We start from the raw sequence: 20702 nt of genomic DNA on the forward strand, positions 1-20702 counted from the left end.
AACCATTCAGTGCCCTCCCTAAACTAAGTCAACCATCGTTTGGTAGCTCAGGGATTCACCAAACTTTTCTCTGTAACATTGTTGAGCTAAAAGTTGAAGATTTTTAAATGTTGACCACTTCTCTAATTAAGCAGGTTTTTTTTTTTTTTATTTGAAATGCTGGCTTGTAGGGGATGAAAATGTTGCATTTCTATAGAGATGAAATATACTCTTGTTATCCACTCATTTATATTCACTTACTCATTTAATATATGTTTGTCAAGTCTTTAAAATGTGCAAGGCTTTGTACTCAGTGTCTAGGCTGTATTCTTATTATGAGATTTGAGTTATTCAGTCTGCAGATATTTATGGAGCACTAAGCTGTGCAAGGGACCAGGGAGACCGAGATAAATGTTGCATTCCTGTCCTGAAAGGGCCCTAGTTTAGGCAGGTGATCAGCAGGTAAGCCAGGGTTCTCATCAGCTTGTAAGTGCTGTGACAGGGTCATATCCTGGGGCACAGCCTAGGAGGGGCATGGGGACATCTACAATGGGGAAGTCAGTGACAATCATGCTGAGCTTTAATAGGCAACTATGTGGTCACTGAGGAAAAAAAAAGAGAGGAAAGGAATTTCAGAAAGAGGGCCCTGCATGTGAAAGCACTGAGGGAAAGAGAAACTGGCAAGAGGGCAGGAGGTGAATCAGCGGGTGAGAGTTCCTCAAAGGCTTGCCAAAATACAAGACTGCAAACGGACATGAGAGCCAGGTCAGGAGGAACCATAGATGCCTACTTAAGGAATTTAGACTTGAACCTGAAGGTAAGTCATAAGTTAAAGCTTTATTATAGGAAACTCTGCTTTGGAAATGATATTAATATGGATAACAAAGCAGAAGACATTTATTGAAATCTTACTCTGTTTCAGGCACTGCTATAAGGTTTTGCATATTATGAGCATATTATGCTATACACACTTCACCATAACTTTGGGAGTATGGTGACTCTCTTGTATTTGTTTTATCATTGTGGGACTGAAACTCAAAGAGATTCCATAATTCATCTGAGTTCATGCAGCTCATAATCATTGGAGGTAACAATAATGACCCACATAAAATACCAGCAAAGAATTATGACAGCTCCCAATTATGAGCATATTGGGGGGGGGGGTGTGTGTATATGGGTGTGTGTGTGTGTATATGTGTGTGTGTGTGTGTGTGTGTGTTTCTCCTTGAGAAAAATGATGCACAGAGATTAGGTTTCCTCCTCCAAAGACTTCACAACCCCTAGATGCTACAGAGGGCATTTCAATCCAGGCCTGTGTCCCTGAGAAGCTGTCATATACATCCATCTCCTTGCCCATTCTAAGCCTTCTGTGGTGAAAGAACAGGTGATGAACTACAAATTAAGAGACCCTCCTCCTTCCATTCTGTCTGTGTGACCACCCACTGTCCTGAACTCTAGCCATGGAGTGTCTCTGGACCTTGTTCTCTTCCTCTGTAAGTCTAAGGTGTTGAACAAAATCTTTGCCAGGTCCTTCTCGTTGTACAGTATTCCATTTTCTCTTTGGGAGCTCCAGCCCACAAGAGGAAAGTCTGGTGCTTAGCATGTGCATATGGCCGGGGAGGGAAGGGGAAGCTCAGCCGGAAGTGCCAGTGGCCATCTTATTTTTATGCCCACAGCAGCCTGAGACCAGGATTGTCAGAGCCAGGAGTTAAAGCATGACTATGTACACCCACCTCTCCTTTCTGTGCTTTCCCTTCTCTCCATCACTCTCCCGTTATAGGTGGTGGTGGGTTACTGCCTCTGAGCTTTCTTATCACCCAGGCCTGGGGTCTGCACAGCAGGGTCACTCACCTTCTAACAATAAATCCTCTTCCGGCCCGCTCACCACTGGTGCAGCACAGTGACAGGGGTTCCAAGTGGCAGTTCCAGAAAAATTCATTATGGCTGAACAAGGCTGCCGAGCAGCCCCATTCCAGGCTCCCTGGGCGAGGGATCTGTGGCCCAGCTGTGAAAGCCACTTCCAGGCGACTACCTATTGTAAGAGAATGCCCATCCAGCTGAATTGAGGTGGATCCAAAAATGCTAATTAAGCAGGGGACACCACTGTAAAGCAGCAGCAGCCTTCTGCTTCCCTAGGAACTAGACGCACAAGGCTCCAGAAGCTGGCAATGTGCGTCTGGTACAATGGTTTTTGCTTTCAGTTTATATTCGGCATTCAGGGTCGATAAAACATTTCTGGTGCCTTCCTTTCCTTCCTTCCTTTCTTCCCTCCCTCCCTCCCTCCTTCCTTCCTTCTTTTTTCTTTTTCTTCCTCCTCCATTTCCCCCCTCCCTTCTCCCTCTCTCCTGCCTCTCTCCTTACTTCTTCTCTTTCATGTTATTTCAAGCCATCTGTGAAAGATGGCACTCTGACAGCATTCAGGGAGCATCTTAAGTTCTTTAAGATTTCCTGAGAAGACTCAAAGCTGAGATGGGGCTTCTGTCAAAACCCATCTTAGGCAGTATCTGCAGATCTGGGTTCAAATTCATTTTCTGAGGTTTGTCGCTCCTGGAGCTAGCATCATCTTTGAAAATATAACCAATCCTGCTGGCTTAAGTAGAGGGCACGATTTCCCCAATCTCTGAATAGACTCTAATTCTATGTTGGCTTCATGAGGGCTGGAGTGTGGAGCCCTGGGCCCTGCCTTGCTCTCCTGCGAAGCTGCAGAATCTCTTGGTTCTGTATTCCCCAGCATCTGCTCCATTCTCTTGCTTCCCTTTATCGACTGGCTCCTCTGTTCCTCCTAACAGTGCTCTGCATGAAGCTTTGGTTGACCACACCTACCTTCGCAAATCAAGTGCCTCCTCATTGTGGTCCGACTTAATCGTTAAGAACACAGGCTTTTCATTTGCAGCAACTTGGATGGACCTGGAGGGCATTATGCAAGGTGAAATAAGTCAGACAGAGAAAGGCAAATACTGCATGATATCATTTACTTGTGGAATTTTAAAAATACAACAAATTAGTGACTAAAACAAAAAAGATGCAGACTCACAGACATAGAAAACAAACTAGTGGTTACCAGAGGGGAGAGGGAAGGGGGAGGGGCAATACAGGGGTAGGGGAGTAAGAGGTACAAACTATTAGGTATAAAATAAACTACAAGGATATATTGTCCAGCACAGGGAATATTGCCAATATTTTATAGTAACTATAAATGCAGTATAAACTTTAAAAATTGTGAATCACTATATTGTACACTTGTAACATATAATATTGTATAGCAACTATATACTTCAATTAAAAAAAAGAAAGTAATTATTGATAGGTAAAAAAATAAAAATGAAAAAAAAAGAACACAGGTTCTTGAGGCAACCTGTTTGAGTTCTGATCTTGCTTCTGTCGCTTAATAGATTTGTGACCTTGGGCAAAGTCATTTAAATTCTAGAAGCCTCACTTTGCTAACTTGTAAAACGGGTATAAATAGTACTACTTTCTTAAGACTAAATGAAATAATTTCTGCAAAGACCTGGCATGTAGAAAGTGCTCTTCAGAGGTTGGCTGTCAGAGGCAAGTTTCCACTTTTACTCAGCTCATGTAGTTTCTGTATCTCCTAGCTGTAATTTTTTTTTTTTTTTCAGTTTAAGAAATGTTTAATGACAGGTGAGCCACCCATCTTTGCACGAATGGAGGGCTCCTCTTAGCTCCAGTTCTTGACTGGGAATATATGATTGACTCAACCTGGCCTGGGAGGTGGCTCTTTGGACAGCTGGGGTCCTGGGAGGAAATGCTAGTTCATAGGGTATATTCTCTGAGAAGATAGTGTGGGTTGAGGCAATGACTGACAATTGACATCAATATTATTGTTTTTTCTATTTTCTACCTGTTTGACTTCATTATCCTGTAACTAGCTTGCTAGCTTGCTACTTCTATTCACGTATTCATCTAATATATTCTGAAGAATGGCAGGAGGATAAAGGAGCCCCAAAAGGAGAGAAAACCAGGATGTTATTTAACAGTTAGCCACCAGTACAGCTGCACTGGTTGTTAAAATATTGTTTTATTTACTTATTTATTTGTTTATTTAAATTAATTTTTATTGGAGTATAGTTGATTTACAATGCTGTGTTAGTTTCTGCTGCACAGCAAAAAGTGAATCAGTTATACATATACATATATCTACTCTTTTTTAGATTCTTTTCCTATATAGGTCATTACAGAGTATTGAGTAGAGTTCACTGTGCTCTAGAGTAGGTTCTTATTAGTTATCTATTTTATATATAGTAGTATGCATATGTCAATACCAATCTCCTAATTTATCCCTCCTGCCCCTTTCCCCCTTGGTAACCATAAGTTTGTTTTCTACATCTGTGACTCTATTTTTTTTTAATTTATTTTATTTTTATTTATTTTTGGTTGCATTGGGTCTTTGTTGCTGCACTTAGGTTTTCTCTAGTTGTGGTGAGCCGGGGCTACTCTTCGTTGCGGTGCATGGGCTTCTCATTGTGGTGGCTTCTCTTGTTGTGGATCATGGGCTCTAGGTGCTTGGGCTTCAGTAGTTGTGGCACATGGGCTTAGATGCTCCACGGCATGTGAGATCTTCCCGGACCAGGGCTCGAACCCATGTCCCCTGTATTGGCAGGCGGATTCTTAACCACTGTGCCACCAGGGAAGCCCTGTGACTCTATTTTTGTTTTTGTAATTGTTTTAAATTTTGTTTGTCAGTATAATACACCTACTCCTTGAATAAATGATTTCTCTTGCCCCTGCAACCCTGGTCCCCCCACTAGGAACACCAGAACTCTCCATGACCTAAAACTAAAGAAGTCATGCCTGACAGAGCAGGTGCCTCTGAGACATTATTCAAAGCTATAGCCAGCATTTCATACACCAGCTATATCCTCTGCTACTGCTCTCATTCTTCTTCCTTCCAATCTCTGTCCATCCAGTGGGTCCTCATTATCCTCTCTGTACTGGTGGTTGGGAAATAATTGGCCAAAACAGAGAGAAAGAAGTCCATATGGTGTTTCCAATGACTAGAACTGGACTGTTGGATTGGCATAAGGACAATGGCCTATGAAGTACTAATGCCTGATCTTAGGCTCCTAATCCATCACTTCATATGTGTGCAAGTGTCTATTTCCCTACCTCCCTAGAAACAGTGACAATTATGGACCTCTAATATTTTTGGCCATCTGGTGGACAAAAAAATGCTATCTCACTGTCTCAAGTTGCATTTCCTGATTACTAATGAGGTTGAACAGTTTTTGAAAGAATATATTGTAAGCCAGTTTTTCCTATGTATTTTTGACTAATATGCTGTGCTCATTTTTTTTCCTGTGGAGTTGCACAAGAGTTTATTGGGGCAGGAGGAGACATTGTACCATTTAGTTAACAGCGTGAAGGAGGATGGTCTTTGTAGACTGTAGAAGGAGAAGGGGGGAAACTGAAGGAAAACTGTGTCAGGAGACTTTTAAACTAATTCAGTTAAAGATCTCTATTTGTTGGAGAATCGAGATTACCTATGATGATGAAAATGTAGGATCACAGAAGCTTAAACAAATAGATATCAATTTGTCTCACAAGAAGGTCAGGGTTAGATGGTTATGTTGGTGTTGTTTCAGTACCTCAGTGATATCGAAACCAGTATAAAGGCAATGATTTTGGTCTTCTTCTCATGCTTATGGACTCATGAACACAAGTTTGAAGCTGAATCTCCAGCCATCACACCTTCACTCTAACAAAAGAAAGGAAAAAGAGGGGCCTATAGATGGAATGTGAAGACTTTCCTAGGAATCAAAAAATGGTGTTTTATGGATATACCTAGTTGAAAAGTTGTTAGGGAGAGTGAGTGTTGGGTGAATGCACGATACACAGGCAAGGAAAACAGACACCTCTAAGACAAATGAGGTTTCTAGGATTGGAGATTGGGTGCATTTTGTTCATTTAGGAAATGTGAGAGAAGAAATAAGTTGATGTATTTCGAGGGCCTCCATATGTACAGCAGTTGGAAATATGGATCTGAGTTTGCAGGAGAGGTTGGGATAGAATAGACATGGGAGTCATATGGGTTAGAGATTAGAGAGTAGAGTGAAGAGAAAGGGCAAAAGGGTCAAGAACAAAATATGAAAAAAGTTTTGGAAACTCATACTTGTTAATTTCTTGAATTAAATTATCAGAATTGAATACCAGATTTGAAACTGCATTTCAAATGCATTTTTTTCAGCATCGTATTGCTTTTTACAGCTTATTAATTTGAGAACAATAGACTCAGCCACTTTTTGTATGGAGGATAAAACTTTCAGAGTTATGAAGCGAGTGCTTAGATCAATAGAAGACTCTACTCTCCAGAACTATTTTTTCTTTTTCACTAGCTCTTCCCTGGTAACTATTCTGATTATGTATTTAAATAAAAGGATAGTAAAAATGAATTTCCTGTTACATTTAACTGCCTTGAGGGATAAGAATATGCAGCAGTAAGTGTGATATGTAAAGTGTCTGTTCCTGTGTGCCCGCACGTGTGAAGGTATATGCGGTCACCCGCCATGGAGCCTTTGTACTGGGCTTCAAAGTCATCATGCTGGAGCTCAAAGGCCTGTGGGAGTGGTGGCATCTTCCTCCTTTTTACTGAAACTCAAGTGTGAAAGTTCTTTGATAGCTGAGTTGGTGTTTAAAAATGTTGGTTCTGGTAATGCACTCTTCTGAATGGCTTTTCCATTTCATAATCTCATACTCAGAATACAAATGGAAAACTCTATTTACATGAACATTAAAATGGGAAATTTGTTTTTGTTGAATTATGCATGTTGCAGAGGAAATGTTGAAGCTGTCAGCTATGATGAGACAGTAAAAATATAAATAGCTAACAGGTATTAAGCATCTACTTTTGTGCTAAACACTTTATATGAATGACTTTTTGCAACCCCTATAGACATCCTACATAGCCAATACTCTTATTATACCCATTTAATACATCAGGAAAATAATGCTTAGATAAATTAAGTGTTGTATTCTGTGTGTTCACCACAGTAGTAAATAACGATCTACTTTGATTTGATAGGTAGGTTTTGAAAAGAAGCAAGGACATAGAAGTTCCCAGGATAATAACAAAGGAGAAATGTCACTGACAGGACAGGCAAATGGTCACTTGACACAGACACTGTGACCAGTGGGCTGGGTAGCAATGCCTGATTTGCATTTCTATAATCTAACACGGGCCATGGTTGCTTCCAACTTCTATGAGGAAACACTAATGAAAAAAATTGGGGGGCTGAGAGTTGGAGGTGAAAAAAAAAGTTATCGTAAATTCAGGAAAAAAAAATTTACATAATTTCCAACATTTCCAATTTCATTACAGTGAGGATAGGTAATAATGATTTAAAAATAACACAGTACCCTGTATATAACATTATTCAAAAACTGTTGCATAAAGCTTGTGGAACTTCTTTGGCAAATCTAGAGTAATTATATTTTAAGGAGTATTTGTAAACTCTAGTAATTACCTAAACAAAGACAAGGAAAAGACACATGAGCTATATTATTATAGAAAAGCAGGTGTGCCATTGAAATAAGGAAACTATTTGGAAAGTGTCTTAACATCCTCAGAGGAATTCTCTACACAGAGACTCTGCCTCAACTCAAGGCAATATTTTAATTCTTGTGTTTTGTACAATTTTTCTAAAGAAATTGAATTTTCAGAATAGATTTAGTTTTTTTTTTCCCCCCTAGGGCTAGTTGGAGGGGATTAGGGTCTAGAGTGGAAGGTGGCACATAAAAAATAAAAATTAAATAAAAAAGAAAAACTTCAATATTTTTATCTTCAAATTTGTCTCAAAAAAGGCTGAATCTGGAAGAGCTGTGAAGAACTGGTTGGGTTTACATGTATATAGTCTGGGGATTTGAGTCTACACTTTAGAGTGATAGAAATTCCTCCAAATGCAGGGACTTAACTTTTTCCTTAGGGTCCTAATATTTCTGGTTCATTTTTTCTGTCCACTATCTTTTATTAAGACCCTATTATGTGCCAGCCCTGTGCATGGTCCTGGAGATGGAATGATGAGGAGGAAACAGTATGAATAGTCAGATGCAGATAAATGGGGCTAAAGTGGGACCAACAAAGAAGGAGTAATTTCTTCTACCTGAGGACATAGTGTGACACAGCTGTCTAAGGAATCTTAGTAAATGTTGGAGAAAGGCAGCCCATTTTAACACATTCACATTTATCAGAGACTGCTCTTTGGTCTTGTTCAAAACCACCATGGATGAAATTCTTTTCTATTTGCTTTCCCTGTAAGTTTTCTTTCATCTTCAGAGCTCTCTGGCTACTTATTTTAAGTCCTGGAGAATCAGGTTTCTAATCAAGTCAGCAAACTCCCTTAAACCTTGTTGAAAATGAGGGGATCTAGACTAATGGAGTGAATAGGTGAAAGCTGATTGAAACCAATGTCTTCAGTATGTGCATTCTTTTCACTGGTGTTCAGTAACCATCCACAAGTCACAAGGCCAAAATTCACTGAGGATTTGTATTTTGCTAGGCAGATGTTTTCTATCCTTGGGGAAGATGATAGGGTGGAGGCTTCCCCCACAGGAGTATGTTGGGGGGAGGTTGACTTCAGAAATTGTCAGTAGATAGCTATAGTATTCATTTATTATAAACTATCCATAGAATAACTGCTGATGTGCCAAGCCCCATGCTGAGCGCTGGGGACATACTAGTTGTCAAAATGGACTTGATTTGTCCTCATAAAGTTTGTATATGTCTTTCATCATTTTTCAATGATTTGGGTTGCTTGAGGCAAACAATTTCTCTGTCCTTCTTATAGTACTTGTAATACTTCCAAAGACCTCATGGTCCATCCTTTAAATCCCATGAAGGGAAACTTACACTCTCACCAGCTTGTTGACAACTAGACCCCATTAAGGAGCTTCTGCAGGATCTATTATCTACCATAACTTGATGGTGAAAATGTGGTTCTCAAGGTGATAGTAAAAATGATTTAGTGTGATTAGAAATATTTTCTGACAGACAAGGACTGTAATATTTTGATCAATAAAATGATTTCATTCATCATTTTATTGACAATTTTATAATTGTCAATGATTTTATAAAAATCATTGAAATAAATTGTACTGTCTTTCCAAAAGACAACGTGGGTGAGAAAGGTATTGAACTAAATATGTCCACACATTTTTATTAAGAAGTCATGTTTCTTACATCATACAAAGAGAACAACTGGCAGAGGGCAGACAGCAGAAGCAAGAAGAACTACAATTCTGCAGCCTGTGGAAGGAAAACCATATTCACAGAAAGACAGACAAAATGAAAAGGCAGAGCACTTTGTACCAGATGAAGGAACAAGATAAAACCCCAGAAAACCAACTAAATGAAGTGGAAATAGGCAACCTTCCTGAAAAAGAATTCAGAATAATGATAGTGAAGATGATCCAGGACCTTGGAAAAAGAAAGGAGGCAAAGATCGAGAAGATACAAGAAATGTTTAACAAAGACCTAGAAGAATAAAACAACAAATACCTAGAAGAATTAAAGAACAAACAAACAGAGATGAACAATAAAATAACTGAAATGAAAAATACACTAGAAGGAATCAGTAGCAGAATAACTGATGGAGTAGAACAGTTAAGTGACGTGGAAGACAGAATGCTGGAATTCACTGCCACTGAACAGAATAAAGAAAAAAGAATTAAAAGAAATGATGACAGCCTAAGAGACCTCTGGGACAACATTAAATGCAACAACATTCGCATTATAGGGGTCCCAGAAGGAGAAGAGACAGAGAAAGGACCAGAGAAAATATTTGAAGAGATTATAGTCGAAAACTTCCCTAACATGGGAAAGGAAATAGCCACCCAAGTCCAGGAAGCACAGAGAGTCCCAGGCAGTAAAAACCTAAGGAGAAACATGCCGAGACACATAGTAATGAAATTGACAAAAATTAAAGACAAAGAAAAATTACTGAAAGCAACAAAGGAAAAACAACAAATAACATACAAGGGAACTCCCATAAGGTTAACAGCTGATTTCTTAGCAGAAACTCTACAAGCCAGAAAGGAGTGGCATGATATATTTAAAGTGATGAAAGGGAGGAAACTACAACTAAGATTACTCTACCTGACAAGGATCTCATTCAGATTTGACAGAGAAATCAAAAGCTTTACAGACAAGCAAAAGCTAAGAGAATTCAGCACCACCAAACCAGTTCTACAACAAATGCTAAAGGAACTTCTCTAAGTGGGACACAAGAGAAGAAAAGGACCTACAAAAACAAACCCATAACAATTAAGAAAATGGTAATAGAAACATACATATCAATAATTATCTTAAATGTGAATGGATTAAATGCTCCAACCAAAAGACACAGGCTCGCTGAATGGATACAAAAACAAGACCCATATATATGCTGTCGACAAGAGACCCACTTCAGACCTAGGGACACATACAGACTGAAAGTGAGGGAATGGAAAAAGATATGCCATGCAAATGGAAATCAAAAGAAAGCTGGAGTAGCAGTACTGTTATAAGATAAAATAGACTTTAAAATAAAGAATGTTACAAGAGACAAGGAAGGACAGTACATAATGATCAAAGGATCAATCCAAGAAGAAGATATAACAATTATAAATATACATGCACCCAACATAGGTGCACCTCAATACATAAGGCAACTGCTAACAGCTCTAAAAGAGGAAATTGACACTAACACAATAATAGTGGGGGACTTTAACACCTCACTTACACGAATGGACAGATCATCCAGACAGAAAATTAATAAGGAAACACAAACTTTAAATGACACAGTAGACCAGATAGATTTAATTGATATTTATAGGACATTCCATCCAAAGACAGCAGATTACACTTTCTTCTCAAGTACACAGGGAACATTCTCCAGGACAGATCACATCTTGGGTCACAAATCAAGCCGCAGTAAATTTAAGAAAATTGAAATCATATCAAGCATCTTTTCTGACCACAACGCTATGAGATTAGAAATCAATTACAGGGAAAAAAACGTAAAAGAAACAAACACATGGAGGCTAAATAATACATTACTAAATAACCAAGAGATCACTGAAGAAACCAAAGAGGAAATAAAAAAATACCTAGAGACAAATTACAACAAAAACACGACGACCCAAAACCTATGAGATGCAGCAAAAGCAGTTCTAAGTGGGAAGTTTAAAGCAATACAAGCCTACCTCAAAAAACAAGAAAAATCTCAAATAAACAATCTAACCTTACACCTAAAGGAACTAGAGAAAGAAGAACAAACAAAACACAAAGTTAGCAGAAGGAAAGGAATCATAAATATCAGACCAGAAATAAATGAAATAGAAACAAAGAAAACAATAGCAAAGATCAATAAAACTAAAAGCTTGTTCTTTGAGAAGATAAACAAAATTGATAAACCTTTAGCCAGGCTCATTAAGAAAAAGAGGGAGAGGACTCAAATCAATAAAATTAGAAATGAAAAAGGAGACGTTACATTGGAAACTGCAGAAATGCAAAGCATCGTAAGAGACCACTACAAGCAACTCACAGGTGAATTCTATCAAACATTTAGAGAAAAACTAACACCCATCCTTCTCAAACTCTTCCAAAAAATTGCAGAGGAAGGAACACTCCCAAACTCATTCTATGAGGCCACCATCACCCTGATCCCAAGAGGACAAAGATACTATAATAAAAGAAAATTACACACCAATATCACTGATGAATATAGATGTAAAATCCTCAACAAAATACTAGCAAACAGAATCCAAAAACACATTAAAAGGATCATACGCCATCATTAAGTGGGAATTATCCCAGGGATGCAAGGATTCTTCAATATACGCAAATCAATCAGTGTGATACACCATATTAACAAATTGAAGGAGAAAAACCATATGATCATCTCAATAGATGCAGAAAAAGCTTTCAACAAAATTCAACATCTATTTATGATAAAAACTCTCCAGAAAGTAGTCATAGAGGGAACCTACCTCAACAAACCCACAGCAAACATCATTCTCAATAGTGAAAAACTGAAAGCATTGCCTCTAAGATCAGGAGCAAGACAAGGATGTCCACTCTTGTCACTACTATTCAACATGGTTTTGGAAGTCCTAGCCATGGCAATCAGAGAAGAAAAAGAAATAAGAGGAATAAAAATTGGAAAAGAAGAAGAAAAACTGCCACTGTTTGCAGATGACATGATGCTATACATAGTGTATCCTAAAGATGCCACCAGAAAACTACTAGAGCTAATCAATGAATTCGGCAAAGTTGCAGGATACAAAATTAATGCACAGAAATCTCTTGCATTCCTACATATTAACAACAAAAGAACAAAAGAGAAATTAAGGAAACAATCCCATTCATCATTGCAGCAGAAAGAATAAAATACCTAGGAATAAACCTACCTAAGGAGGTAACAGACCTGTACTCAGAAAACTATAAGACACTGATGAAAGAAATCAAAGATGACACAAACAGATGGAGAGATATATCATGTTCTTGGATTGGAAGCATCAACATTGTGAAAATGACTCTACTACCCAAAGCAATCTACAGATTCAATGCGATCCCTATCAAACGACCACTGGCATTTTTCACAGAACTAGTACAAAAAATTTCACAATTTGTATGGAAACAAAAAGACCCCGAATAGCCAAAGCAATCTTGAGAAAGAAAAATGGAGCTGGAGGAATCAGGCTCTCTGAACTCAGACTATACTACAAAGCTACAGTAATGAAGACAGTATGGTACTGGCACAAAAACAGAAATATAGATCAATGGAACAGGATAGAAAGCCCAGAGATAAACCCACACACATATGGTCAACTAATCTATGACAAAGGAGGCAAGGATATACAATGGAGAAAATACAGTCTCTTCAATAATTGGTGCTGGGAAAACTGGACAGCTATATGTAAAATAATGAAATTAGAACGCTTCCTAACACCATACACAAAAATAAACTCATACTGGATTAGAGACCTAAATGTAAGACCAGACACTGTAAAACCCTTAGAGGAAAACATAGGAAGAACACTCTTTGACATAAATCACAGCAAGATCTTTTTTCATCCACCTCCTAGAGTAATGGAAATAAAAACAAAAATAAACAAATGAGACCTAATGAAACTTAAAAGCTCTTGCAAAGCAAAGGAAACTACAAACAAGACAAAAAGACAGCCCTCAAAATGGGAGAAAATATTTGCCAACGAAACAATGGACAAAGGATTAATATAAAAAATATACAAACAGATCATGCAGCTCAATATTAAAAAAACAAACAACCCAATCAAAAAATGAGCAGACATTTTAAATAGACATTTCTCCAAAGAAGACATACAGATGGCCAAGAAGCACATGAAAAGCTGCTCAACATCACTAATTATTAGAGAAATGCAAATCAAAACTACAATGAGGTATCACCTCATGCCAGTTAGAATGGGCATCATCAGAAAATCTACAAACAACAAATGTTGGAGAGTGTGTGGAGACAAGGGAACCCTCTTGCACTGTTGGTGGGAATGTAAATTGATACAGCCACTATGAAGAACAATATGGAGGTTGCTTAAAGAACTAAAAATAGAATTACCATATGACACCGCAATCTCACTACTGGACATATACCCAGAGAAAACCATAATTCAAAAAGACACATGCACCCCAATGTTCATTGAAACACTATTTACAATAGTTAGGTCATGGAAGCAACCTAAATGGCCATCGACAGATGAATGAATAAAGAAGAAGTGGTACATATATACAATGGAATATTACTCAGCCATAAAAAGGAACAAAATTGGGTCATTTGTAGAGATGTGGATGGATCTAGAGACTGTCATGCAGAGTGAAGTTAGTCAGAAAGAGAAAAACAAATACCGTATATTAATGTATATATGTGGAACCTAGAAAAATGGTACAGATGAAATGATCTGCAGGGCAGAAATAGAGACACAGATGTAGAGAACAAACATATGGACACCAAGCGGGGAAAGTGGCGGGGGGGTGGTGGTGGGATGAACTGAGTTATTGAGATTGACATATATACACTAATATGTATAAAATAGATAACTAATAAGAACCTGTTTCTAAAAAAATAAATAAATAAAATACAAAAATTCAACAAAAAAAGAGAACAACTGCATGAAGGCTTAAGTATAATACAGAGATGTATGTTTGTGGTGGAGAAGGAGTGGACATTTCTCAGAAGAAGGAGAAGAGAGGCTGAAGACGTCAGATGCCATGTATTGGGTGATATTAAAGCAGAATTTTTTAAAGTGTGTTAAATAAAATTCTAGATGCTTTAGACCAGGGGTCCCCAACCCTTGGGCCGTGGACCTCTACCTGTTCATGGCCTGTTAGAAACTGGGCCATACAGCAGGAAGTGAGCAGCAGGAGAGCGAGTGAAGCTTCATCTGCCGCTCCCCATCACTCCTCATTGCTCGCATTACTGCCTGACCCATCGCTCACATTACTGAACTCTCCGCCCCCCTACCCCCCTGCCTCATCTATGGAAAAATTGTCTTCCATGAAACTGGTCCCTGGAGCCAAAAAGTTTGGGGACCACTGCTTTAGACACTGAGGGAAGAAGGTTTTCTTTGATAAAATAAGTTTGGAAAACATTAGTAATATACCATATACTTATAGAATAAATTTCAGATTGGCATATTGAAGACTCTGAGAAGTCATCTAATAGGGAAAAATCTATTAATGTTGTTTTACCTCCATTTTTCAAATTTATTTGACAATAGAATACATTTTTATTTATTTCATCAGCTATTAAAACTAGTCTTGCTGAACACACTTTCAAAAACACACATTTTGAGATGTCCTGAGGGGGAGGTTAAGAATTAATTTCTAAAACAAAAGAAATGATGAATTAAGACAACATCTATTTGGGAACAAAATTGAACAAATATACATGGTTTGTGCAGGAAAGTTGACATTTTCCTGCAAAAGTAGAGGGAACTGTGAGTGGGATATAAAATGTAGTTATTTATATTCCACTAGGGGTGTAAGCAAAAGGCATAATAAGACTTAAATATAAGGTATACTGCTTACAAAATGACAGAGCATTTTTTTTTTTAAATAAATTTATTTATTTATTTATGGCTGTGTTGGGTCTTCATTTCTGTGCGAGGGCTTTCTCTAGTTGCGACGAGTGGGGTTCACTCTTCATCACGGTGCGCGGGCCTCTCACTGTTGCGGCCTTTCTTGTTGCGGAGCACAGGCTCCAGACACGCAGGCTCAGTAGTTGTGGCTCACGGGCCCAGTTGCTCCGCGGCATGTGGGATCTTCCCAGACCAGGGCTTGAACCCGTGTCCCCTGCATTGGCAGGCAGATTCTCAACCACTGCGCCACCAGGGAAGCCCAGACAGAGAATTTTTATAATGACAAAATATTTCCACTGCTGATGATCTTGGAATGTGAAAATGTTTCTCAATCTTTTAAGAATTCCTATGGTTAAAAAGACTGAGAAGAGGCACAAAGTCCCACTCTGAACCAGCAACAGTGATGAAACCACTTGAGACGTTTGGTACCTCCCTTGTGGTAGATCCTGATCCATGATCTTGCTAAAAGACTGAAGACAGCCTGTGGAACTTAGCCAAGAACTCCATGTACCAGTGGTATGACGCTGGCATATGTGAGTTTGGGCTCTCTATTGATTCAAGACACCCAGAGACTTTGTTCTGCTTGAGTAGGAAGGCTGACTGATGAATTTCAGCTCTGTGTTTCTGAAGACAATTAGACAGAGGTTGATAAACAGATATTAAAAGCTTGATATCATAATAGTGACATGGAGAGGTAACATTTATTGAACTCCATATGTGTGAGACATTGTTCTGTATGTTGATTACCGCCTTTTACTTTTACTGTTTTTACGGGCAAGTTCTATTGTTTCCATTTTATAGAAGAGACTACTGAGGCATAGAATTGCTTGCCCAAGACCACCCAGCACCTCACATTTGTGAGGGAGCTGTGATTTGAACCAAGTCTTTTGACTAGCTTTAGAGTATATTTAGAAGTTCTGAGGAGAGCAATCATGACTTTAGTTGTCACTTTGTAGATCTTTTATTGCAGTGGGGTGCTACTCTAACCTCAGTATAGCCTGTACTTTATCTCCTTGAGGAAAGCTAATGCTAACTCAGTTGCTATAAGATCAACTCACTGGTGAAGAAGTTGATCATAGGGATGGAGGCAAAGAGACGCTGATCCTAAAACCGAGCAGGATCCTGTGGGGCTCCTGGGCACAAAAGCCTTTCTGTGTCCCCCATTTCTTGATTAGAGGAAATAGGTTTCATTCAGCCTCCATGACATTCCCTGAATTCCAAAGGACAGGTTCAAACAGTTGCTAATTAGGGAAGGGAGGGGATGGGGAGACAAGAGAGGAACAGTCAAGAAACAATAGTGCAGCCTTGGGGCAAGGTCCTGGTTCCCCCCTCAAGGGATATACATAACAATATCTTTGAGCTGTTTTGCAGATACTGAAACCCTCACCAGATGGGAGAAGTTAACTGTATGCTGCTCACAAGCACATAGACCCCAAACCAGTTGGAACAAGAAGGTCGATGATGTTGACTCCTGATTACCTCACCACCAACCAATCAGAAGAATGTCCACGAGCTGATCACACCCTCTTTGAACCATTACTATAAAACTCCTCACTACCCCCTCCAGGTCGGGACATGCAGTTTTGAGGGCATTAGCCCACTGTGGCCCCCTTTGCCTGGCAAGCAATAAAGCTATTCTTTTCTACTTCACCCAAAACTCTGCCTCCAAGATTTAATTTGGTGTCAGGGTACAGAGGCCAGATTCGGCTTCAATCCTAGAGATTTTATGTAGTCTTTGGAGATGCACTAAGTCAATGAAGCAAGTAGGTCCAAGGAAATAGCTTGCTAATAGATTGGGGACCTGAAGAAATCTTAAATGTGTCAGAGAAAATGAAGAAGCCTCATTCCTTACTGGAAAAGGCACATTTGAGTCAAGTTGGTTAGTCTCCACTGTTTTGTGGGTTTGAGGAGGTGGTGGGGCTGGAGATAAATAAGACCCTCACAATCTCACAAGTAATTGGACCCAAGGTGAAGTGGAAGCTAACAGACTTTTGGTTTAAATGAGCCATCTCCTGTTCTGGAGTTTGGAATTGGTTTAAAGTTTTAGTTTTCTCTTCTCTGACATTAGGCTAGACGGTATAGTAGTAGCAGAAGTAGAGCACAGGGTATGTTTTACAATTTAGACACAAATAAGCAAACCATCCAACATGTTATGGATGATATGTGGGATGAAGGGATGCTATGTGGAATCCTTGACTTCGGTTTCTTACAAGGCCTCAGATAAAATTATTTATTGCACAACCCTAAGGGCACCATTCATAATCCATCCACTGTACAAGGTGGCCCTGGTACTGACATGGTCATAACAGCATTCTGGAATGGAACAGGACAAAGGAAACATGAGTCATTTCCTTCTCCTCTTATGGCTCTCATCTGGCCACAAAAAGGACTGTGTAGCAGCTGCCAAGTAATTTCCAGAATTCTGTAATCTCTCAAATGATTTTAATAGCCTTCTTGGGGCAAGGGGAAGGAAAGATCCAGCTTTCAACTGCCTATCTTTTTTTGCATTAAAGATTACATGGCATCATGGGATGAACCAACAAGTCAGCCTCAATAGTATGGCTTTTGGTTAAATTCTATTTTACAAACGTCCTCCCTGGAAACCAGAATGCTAGAAAAAAGAGCCAATCCCAGAAAACTGATATGAATTATGTTTTGAATAAAATGTATATATTTGGAAAAGAAATCGTCAGAAAATTGTAGAATTCTAGTCTTGATTGACAAAGTTAAGTTTTATGTAGTATATACTTTATCTGAGAAGCTGTTGCTTAGAGCAAAACCAGAACTCTTTGAGAAACATTTAAAAGATAACTCGATTTGAGTCCGCTTGTCTCTTTTCCCAGATTGATACATGTGGCCTCCTACATTTAAAATGAAAAGTCCTCAGACAATCCTAATCACATTGTCAGTCAGACAATCATCTCCTGAAAGGGCCTCCTTCACCTTTAAGGATGCATGTACAATAGTGATATGTAAGCAGCTCAAAGACTCAATACCCCTTTTTTCTGCAAAGCAAGGCTGGGTTAGGAAAAAATCAATATGTTGGAAGTAAAGGTCAGACTAGGAAAAGTGACATGAAACAGAACTAAGGGAACAATATCCTTCATGAAGACTGTTTGAAGTTTCCTTTACCCTTGTGCTAGCTTCGGTGCAAATATATTTTATCCTAGAATAGAAGGCTGAATTCTTGAGGAAAAGTCATATTTTAAATATTTATCTATTTGACAGCATCCTTATTGCATATTATCTTTGTCCTATTGACTAATACTCGAAAAGAATAGTGTATACTTTGAAGCACACATTGCATGTGAATTGGAGTTGCCAGATTTTTTTTCTCCCTTGTAAGCAATGAGATTCGAACACACATATGCATTTGCCTACCTTTTTGAACAGTTCTCAATTTACTTTTTCAAGTGGGCCAGATGTACTACTATAGTCCTTAAAAGGGTCAGGACCATCTCCTTATTTCCACACTCTCTATACTTATTGCTTGGGTATAGCTTTAAAGTAGCCCATGAACCCTTTTCACTCTTGCAACACATTTACCCACAATTAACAATCAAGCCGTCTTCCCTTCATTCAGGCGTCCATTCTCCCTGGCCTCATTTTCCCTGCCTCTCTCTTGATCTACCATTGTGCCGAGAGCTGTTTGTGCCATCTCAATCTGGCCCCCTCACCAGCCGCACAAGGATTGGGGGGGAAGAAAGCGCCCGGCATTCAGATGCTGAATAACAAATTGCTCTTGAGTGTCCTTGCCTCCCCCGGCTCCCCCCCACCCCCACCCCGCTTCCTCAGGAAGGACAAGGAGGGCGTTGAAAGCAACCATACATTTTGTTCAGCGCTCTTGAAAACAAGCGTTTCACACCTGAAGCCTTTCACAGCAGCCCAGAAGCACCCCTTCAAACCACTTAATTGCCAATTGCTTCAGAGCTCCTTGTAAAAGTCCATTATGTCAGCCAGCTCCATGGCTGAGACAAAGTATGCGAAATGAAAGAGTGCTCCTTCTTCCAGGGCCAATGCGGCATTAAATATCCCCAGATCACTGGTTTTCTTGTTGTTACCAAGCCGTGATTGGCTCCCGTTGGAGGTATGCACAGAAACCTTCTAGCATTATTTGAAAATGAAAGATGCAATTTTCCTTGGTTCTTTGTCAAAATAAGGTACAAATAAAGAGGTACCAGAGATATCCAAGAAAGGGATCTTTACACACTCATTTGCTGCGCTGGGCCTGGGGTGGGGGATGGGACGCGATGAGATGCACCTAGAATAGTCGACCTATCAAAACTGAGTAGGCTTCTGTTTTGCTTTAGTTTTTTTGTTTGTTTGTTTCCATTGGGTTGAAAAAATTAAAGTGTGTGCAAATTCTCAAAGTTAAGAGCCCCTATCCTTGAAGTCCAAAGAAACTCACAGTAAGATATTCCACACAAGAATGCTCACCTTGAATATGATGAAAGGGAAGGCTTATTCACTAGAACTATCTCAAAGTTGCAGCTGTGGAAATTGATTTTCAAAAGACTTGGCTCTTTTGGAGTCCTCCCCCCACTCTCACTTCTGTCTTTACTACAATTAACAACACAATCAATTTGATGAAGAAGAACACCTGGTGAGCATTTGTGTAATGAACGAAATGTTCTTGGAGAAAGGTATTTCTTGTTGTCAATGCTTCTCACTCACCATTAGGGGAATAAGGCCGCCCAGGTGAGGGAGACATATCAATGAAATATGACCCAGTGAGAGGGCCACCAAGCCTGATGGTGGAGGTGTGAGGTCGATTTGTTAGGATTATTCAAGGTATGTTTTTAGTATACATTCTGGGTTCCTGGGATCCCATGGTTGTTCCCCTGGCACTTTGAAAACCACGAGCCTGATACTGGAAGAGTTTGAATAACATATAAGCATGTCTTCCAGTTTCTAAGATGGTGTGTACTTTTTTTAGATGCACCTGTGTTACCCTGCTTTGAAAGGGTTGCCATTTTCTCTGATACTTTTGAACTGAGATTCCTTGTAGAATTTGGTGCTTTCCGTCCTGGAAAGAGCCATGTGGAAAGTGGAGTATGGGAGGGGAAGGAAATGTGTGTATTTATTCTAATGAAACTTATGTAAGAGTTGGCTTCTATCTGGAGCCAAAATACTCCTCTGACTGTGGTGATAGAAGGATTGTCTTCTTTATGTGTAAATTTCCTTTGAATGAATGAACTTCCTTCTACTGAATGAGCACTTCCTGGACAACCTGATTATTCTGCTTTTTTTAATTGATCCCTACTTCTTTCTTGGGATTGCCCTGCAGCTCACACCTGCCTGCCGTGGCTTGTCAGAACATTTGGTCCAAGCTTGTTCTTGTGACTTCTGAGACTAAATCACCATGAATTCTCCTCTTCCTGCCATAATAAGTCTTTAACTGTTTTGGCCATGGCCCACAATGCATACACAGTAACTGTGCCATGCTTCAGACTTGCAGTGTTTTAGAACCTAGAGCAACGAAAGGTACATTGTGAAGTGAGGAATGCATTCTTGTTGGTCTGTCCATATCCAAGGATCATTATAAACTGCGAGGCTCATCTCAGAGCTCCTATATCTCATGTTCCAAGAAAGGTTCCCCAACTACTGTGCTTTATTAA

This window comes from Eubalaena glacialis, chromosome 2 (assembly GCF_028564815.1).
Source record: "Eubalaena glacialis isolate mEubGla1 chromosome 2, mEubGla1.1.hap2.+ XY, whole genome shotgun sequence".
Taxonomy (NCBI): Eukaryota; Metazoa; Chordata; class Mammalia; order Artiodactyla; family Balaenidae; genus Eubalaena; species Eubalaena glacialis.